The sequence below is a fragment of the Bidens hawaiensis genome, unplaced genomic scaffold (assembly GCF_021521415.1).
Source record: "Bidens hawaiensis isolate Kalapana, Puna unplaced genomic scaffold, B.hawaiensis_p1.1 tig00011610_1, whole genome shotgun sequence".
Lineage (NCBI taxonomy): Eukaryota > Viridiplantae > Streptophyta > Magnoliopsida > Asterales > Asteraceae > Bidens > Bidens hawaiensis.
Window position 1 is genome coordinate 436,851 of NW_027491906.1, and position 8,129 is coordinate 444,979.

Below are 8,129 nucleotides of genomic sequence, written 5' to 3' on the forward strand. Positions count from 1 at the left end.
ATAAGTTTTTTATTATAGGGAAAATTTCATAGAATAGTAACCAAGTTTCAATAGTGTTCCAATTAGATCACTCATTATTTTTATTGTCCCAATTAGATCACTTAAGTTGCAAAAGGTGTTTGATGGTCGGGTATTTTGTATATATATTAGTGTGTTAATTATGTAGTTTTATTGAGTATATTGTTAGAACTTTGGAACTTCATATATGTTTTTATATTTCAGGTCATTGATCATTAAAGATGCTAAATTGGAAACTTGTACGAGCATGGAATGATATCTCAGAAAGATCGGAGCATAACTTGAAGTCTTGGGAAGTGTTAGAAGGATTCAGGAAGAGTTGGATGAGAAACCTAAAGTAGATGCTAAAACTGAACAAGATGGGTTGACAAAAGGTGACCAATAAGTAAAGCGAGTATATCTTGGGCTAGAAAATGAGTTACGGGACCCATAATATATAAATTTTAAGTTTCTCAACAAGAGGAATCCAAAAATGAGGTATTCTTTGGTCGCGATACGCGACCAGATGAGTATATAGCTATAGGTATCGCGACGGACATAAAAAATAGGAACAAACGGGTTTTGACCTATATCTTCTACTTTACGTACCCTAATCAGTTATCACGACTTTCACCACTGTTTGGTGATTTTGGGTGAATTCCAGGGCTACCAATCATCTCTTGATCAATCCTAATGGCTTTCCTCATCATAATTGAAGACCTATCGATGACGATGCTCGATTAATCTTCTCAAATCATACCCGGGATGTAGAGTATTGTATTTTTCAATTTTCTCATATGTTTTAGAACGAATGATTTGATTAAACTATGAATATTGATGTATAATATTACTGTGCACTCAGTCAGTTTAGGTTTATTTCGATTAGAATGATTAATTTGCCAGTAGTTATGATAATTGCTTACATCGTTGTTTTGACTAGTTTGAATATGATGAAGCATATAATTGTCCTTAATTAGGTCACACTAGCAGGGACTGCTTGATAACCAATATCGTGTGTTAGCGATCGTTAAAGCCTAAGGTTTGCCTAGTTAGTTAATATGTATTGATCATTGATAATTAATCTGTTATGTTAACATGAGATTGTTGTTAATTAGCTTACTTGAACCCCGGGTAATTTGTCTTTGTTAATTGATTGAACTTTGCTTAATTTACTTATTTAATATTATACCAAATAATTTGCTAGTGTGATCAGCACTCATTACTTTTTACTTCATAATTTAAATTTGAGAAATTGATTATACATTACACTAACCACGTACTCCTGATGGATACGATACCTGACTTGTAACATCTCTGATTTTTCGTATTTGTTTAAACCGCCTTGTGAATGTAATTCAGATCTTTTGAACTAATTAAAACTTGTATTTAACTTATTTTATAATTTCATAACTTTCAATCATGCCAAATAATCTTTAGAAACCTTTAAAATCGCTTAAAACGGCTAAAAATCGTATTTTCGGGAACTACAGGGACTAATTTTGTCAATTCTTTCCTATTTTCGTTTAAATTAATGAAACTTAAACTCCAAGAAATGTCATAGCTGGTCCAATTTCATTTTCTGGTGTCCAAGCCAAATTTTGTTAGTTATTGTAATTTTCTCATTAAATAGCTTATTTTGTTTCCTAATTTGTTTTTGGCATCCAAATCGCTTATATTTTATATAAATCGAGTAAATTAAGGTCCAAGAAAAGGATTATAACTAAAATACAAGTCCATATTTATAAATTACTGATCATGCACGAAATCTACAACTTATTTAATTGATTTGGTCATTAATATCGTATTTAGTTACTTAAACAAGTAAATCTTCCATATATGGTTCGTTTTTAATATTCTTATATAAACAAGACTCATAATCTCTGCCACAAACTTTACCTAACCCTAAGAAGCATTATTAGCCGTCACCCCTTTCTATGCCTCATAAAATCCTTCGGTTTTTGCATTATTGTTGAAGATACAAGCTTGTTTGTTTGACTTTGCTTACGTGTAGACCTTTGACTCATTGTTTCTATTGATTTTTTCACTTTCCGGGTAAGTTGTAAACAAAGAAATCATTCATATATATTCCCTAGTCAATAACCTTCAATCAATTTCGGTGGTTGAAGGGTGTTGACTGGTCAAATCGTTTAAAACTCGTTAAATGACAAAATAGTCAACTAGTTTGACTTAACGTTTTCTCATACTCCTGGTCGGATTCAACGTTCGGTCCAGAAGACTTTTATTCTCGTAAAGAAATTTTAAGGCTACTGACCAAAACCCGACTTCCAACTCGCTGTTCAGATTCTGGTTAGTACCAGCTCGCTTAAATCTTAAAACCAACATAACTTGAATTCTAAACGTCCGTTTGGATTGATTCCAGTGGCAACGAGTTCGTTTTTATTTATATTATCATATCCTAAAATCTCAGATTCTGAAGTTTTTATATCATTTGACATGTATTGGACGACTCGCTTATTCATTAACTCGCTTAATCGTGTTTTTATTCGTTTGTCATTAATCTAAGGTGAGTTTATCATTCCCCTATTTTACCAACTTTTCTAAAGGTTTTGGGGACATATGCGTACCTATCCGTATTTCATACTATATATATATCAAACAAATGAATACGTGTAATTGTGAGTGACTTAATCAAATATACATGTTACATGCTTACTTGTGTTAATATTCATTCATTCATTCGTATATTGTGTTAATATTCATTCATTCGTATATTCAGAGGGGTCCATCGTATTCCCATGTATCGGGTGCTCATGCTATTGACCAACGCCCGATTCGCTTGGCAACGGTCTACATACTTGTTTATGGTTTGATTATATTTACCGCTTTTATCACGTTATGCCTATTTATATTGACATGCAAAACTGGTGATATTCTCACTCAACTTTATGTTGACAAACTCCATTTTCTACGCATATGCAGGTTGCTTGTATTGAAAATTGAAGTTTGGACACGTAGACAAGACCTTAGGATATACTCAAGATAATCATTATTTGAGCTTATATTCATGTATTTAAATTGCTTATTGTAATTGAATAATGTGTGTATACTTCGAATAAAATAATTAATTAGATATTGTCACTTTTATATTATAATAATATCCTCGAACTGTGAGTAATCGGATCACGCCCCGACATTTCCGTCTTAGGTTGGGGTGTGACACGACTTACCCTATTTGCTTAGATTAATTTGGTTTTTGCATGACTCGAACGACGATCATCACTCATAAGTGTTCTAATACTATGTTTTTTACCTACACAATAAGTTACAATTAGCGATTTCTTTCTTTATGAGAAAATAATTATTAAAATATCATGGCCCCACTCTTTATATTAGTAATTTAAACTAAATTTAAAATAAAAACCAAAACCAAAACCTAAACCAAAAATATAATTAATAAGGAAAAAGTTCTTCTTCTTCTTATTCTCCATTTCTTCGAGAGTATGAAATGACCAACATCGGTTTTCCTACACGATTCCGACCACCCTCATCTTCTTCAATGAATCCTTGTCTCTCCCGTTTTAATTTCCGACATTTGGCATCAACAGGTCCGATGAGTTCGAATGCAACAAGTCCGATCCATCTTGTTCCTACCACTTTGCTCGGTTATCCGGCGAGATTCCGATCACGGTAAAATTAACCCCAACCATGAACGTCAACATATCTCTTCTCTTGTCTGTCTCCGCCTCTTAGTCATCTCCAACTCTCTTCTGTTTTATTTGCTATAGAGGGTTTTAAATCAGTGATTAGATTTAGATTGAAGAATAATTTGTTACCTCAATATAATTCATTCATGAAGAAAATGAGTGACGATTAAACAATGAGATTTACAATAAAGTTTGATGAACCAATGGAATGCACGTATGGTGGCTAGGGTTTTTTTATGAAATGATACCATGATAGAGTACGATGGTTATTGTGATTTGATCCTTGATTTCCTTCTGATTCATTTGCCAATAAATACAAAGTTACAAATTTACAATCCTCTATTTTAGGCTAGAGATATACCCAGTTATTAATAATTAAATGGTAAAATATAATTGCTTAATATAGGTCTATTAAAGATAAATTTTTACATGTATCACAAAACAATCATTGGACGATCGAGCAAAGCCTTGATGCCAAAGAATCCTCAAATCAGTCGGATTTAACTTGTGAACCAAAATCAAAGATAGACGAAAAACCTTAACCCTAGCTTAGCCTCCAAGCCAAATATCTATCAACATAAACTTACAAATTATTAGATCCATACCATAACAAAAACTAGACCAACATACTCATACCAAAAATACCTAACAGAAAACCGACCCATACCCATTTCGACTAACCCATTGAACATCCAAATTAACTTGCGCTTCACATGTAAGCCAACAAACAATTACGTCTAGAGTTTCATAAATCGGGTTTTTCTAATACCTGGTTTTCGGGTATGGAATCGGGTTCGGGTATGATCGAGTATTGGAAAATGGGGTATTGGCAAAACCCGGATCGGGTGCGGGTCCCGGTATTGTCTCTAAAAATCATACTCTATGCACCGGAATCTGGCCGAGTATATAGCACCGGAAATTATAAAGCCGAGCATTTGAATACCATAATCCCGGGCACTAAAAAACTCTTTTTCGGGTTCTTTCGGGCTTTTTTTCCGGGTATTTTTCGGGTATAGATTATGTTTTTAAGGGCTACACTTTTTGGGGTATTTTTTAGATATTTTTAAGGAATTTTTAGATATTTTTAAGGTATGTGTTTTAGATCGGGTGTTTGAAAAACCCAGTTTCGGGAATTGGAAAAACTCGGTTCCGGTTTCCGAGCATTACTGGGTACAAATCGGGTCCGGTTCCCGGTACAGGATTTGATACTGAAACACATACCTTATTGGTACCCTACGGGCAGGCCGGACAACCGGCGGGGGTACGTAAATTTTAGGGGCCTGAAATTTTTTATATGTTTCAAAACTTTTTTTAACGATGGTATGAGTTTGTGAGATGAGTTGCAGGGATAGTAAAATGAAGAAGATGGTTGTTTGAAGAAAAAAATTATTATTTTATTATTAATTAATGCTTGAAGGTCTCTGATACAACCTATCAATAGTTACTTTATGCACATGTCTTTTTACATGCCACAGATTTATATGACTTAATGTATTTCTTAATTAACAAAAGATATTTATTTCTTTTAAAATATTTATCTAAAAGAATATGTTTGTAAGAAAAATCTTAAACAATTGTTGAGTTCTATCCTATCTTTTAAGAATACATGTGAAACCAATATATAAAGAGGGCTAGAAAGGTTAAACTACTTTGAAAAGTTAAACTATTGGTGATCCTATTTTGCGTAAGACAATTAATGATTATTTATCTAATAAACGAGAGAAAGTAAGGAAGCAATACTTAATAATATGGCCTTGATATTTACATGTGGATGCAAAAAGAAAAATTTGTGACCCTCTAGTTAAAATGTTTTAGTTCCGTCACTGATCTAGATTTTAACTCATTTAGTTTCAGTAATATTATGCATATTTAGTTGGTCAGTTATGCTCTCAAAAATTTTAAAAGTGAACACCCCAAATTAATATATATTCTTTCACAGCCCAAACCAAATTATTAACCATATAAGAGATGGATTTCTTTTTTTTATATATGTCCTTTGTTTGCCTTTTGTAATATTTTCGGCCCCTCGATTAAAATGTTCAAGTTCCGTCACTTTAGAAACGAATCTAGCATTTTAAATATATTTGGTGCAAAACTTCTATTTTTTTTATCCATAGTCTGTTTGTCAAGCCATACAGGCCTTTTTATTTCGGCTCGTCCGAGGTATTTAAATCCTTAGAGGTGGCCCTGCCTACGGGTAGGATCGAGTATAGGTTCAGACAGTAAAAACCCGAATATAAAAAAACCGGTTCTAAATATTTTTTTTTCAGATCCGGTTCTGAGTTTGGGCTTTTTTTACACCTCTAATTAAGTCCAACAAGGTTGACATTAGATTGATGAAATCTGTAAAGGCTGGTGATCCATTCATTAAATCAAAAGATATAAGAAGACTTTTATACCGGCCATATGGCCCATATCTAGTTTAGAAAGTCACAGTTAGACTTCCTTCACTTTTTTTTTTAATTTTTTTTGAGCGACGAATTTATGTCATCTGGGGTACTTGAATTCAAGATCTTTTTATCCCTTAATGTTTTAACTTTTAAAGTCTTGTCTTCGTCAATGAACCATCAACCACTATCATAATTTAGTTATCATTATTAACTACTTTAAAAAATAAATGTCAGTAGGGATGTAAATGAATCGAACATTAGGTGAATTGCTAGTGAACCATTCGACGGGAAGTTCGTTTATGTTCGTTTATTCAATAAACGAACGAATAACGAATATGAACAAAAAATTGTGTTCGTTTAACTAAACGAACGAACATGAACGCATGTTTCGCTCGTTCATTTATGTTCGTGAACATTTGTTTATGCATGCTTATTTATATTCATTTATGCTCATTTATTTATGTTCGTTTACATATTAATATAAAATAATTAAGTTTTATCTTGAATAACCATCTAGTTTATGGTTTTATATTTGTTCATTTGTGTTCATTTAAGCCTGCTCATTTATGGTTGTTTATGTTTGCTTGTGTTTATTTACATTTGTTATATATGCTCATTTTTGTTCGTTTATCTTTATTCAGTTATGTTCGTGAACTGTTATTTTAGAAGTTAACCAAACGAATATAAACGAACAAGAACATGCTCTTTTTTTTTTAAATAAACGAACACAAACACAAAATATATGTTCAATTAAGTGCTCATGTTCATTCGGTTCGTTTCGTTTAGAGAAAGTAAATTTATTTAGATCTTCTTAAATTGAATAGTCCCCGAAGACAAACTTAACATGTGGGGCTGAGTTCAGGATACTTATAGCAATTTCTGAATTATCACATGCCACATTGAATGCGTTTGACAGTTGATGTTCATATTTGCGTTAACAAAAGTAAGATATTTTATGTATAATTGGTAAAACACAGCCCATCTATTTAAGAGAAATCCCTTATTTATGGTCTAGTGGCAGAAGGCTTGAGTTCTCTAATAAATACCCGAGTTTGAATTCTACTTGTATCATATTTGGGTGGATATTGGCAATAAAGGATTTGAGCTAGGCCTTGCCCAAAGGTTGTCGTCCGACCGTATGTTACGCTAGATAGTTCTGATCTTGTGGTGACACAACAACTATCAAATGACAGTCGGCAGTATGGTTTCCCGAGGGAACGCCCAAACCAGAATTTGAAGCCTGCGTGGGCCCGATTAAGAGAAAATAGTCTGACCAGAGTGGGGCATTGGGCCCCTCCAAATTTGTAGAGTGTGGTAGCTTAAATACAAGAAAGTCGCCGTTCTAATTAAACAAAAAACCTATTTGAGAGAAACTCATCATTTGTGGTTTAGTGAAAGGAAGGCTTTAGTGCTTTAGTGGATACCCAAGTTTGATCTCCTGAGTCACTTTTAATGGATTATTACTGAAATGAAGGATTTAAGCTAGGTCTTGCGAGCAGGGCCGTCCCTGAGAATTCTTAAGAATTCGAGGACCCGGGGCAAATGAAAAACTAGGCCAATAAATAAAAATTAAATAAATTTGTATATAAAAAGCCAATATTGCAATGCTAGTTATGATAACAATTACCAAAAGAAATTTGTTTTATCAATGATATATTTTGAATACTTATAAAATAATCATGAGTCTCTTCCAACATTTTTGGTTTTAAATCAAAAGTCTTTTTGTTCTTTAAATATAAAAAACTAGTTTATTATCCGGTGCGTTGCGCCGGGCCTGTTCAAATATGTTGATATACCTATCACGTTGCTAGGGATGAGATCAGCACGGTACCGGTACCGACCGATCCCGGTCCTGAAAATCCCAGTCCCGAAAATCCCAGTCCCGAAAATCGCAAATTTTTGGTATCGGTACCAAAAAATTCGGGAAATACCGGTACTGGTACCATTCCAGATACCGAAGCTCAAAACTTTGGCACCGATTTAGTACCGATGGTACCATACAGGTACCGATTTCGGTACCAATTCCAACCGATACAAGTACCGAATTTGTTCATCCCTAACACTGCATTCTTGTAAC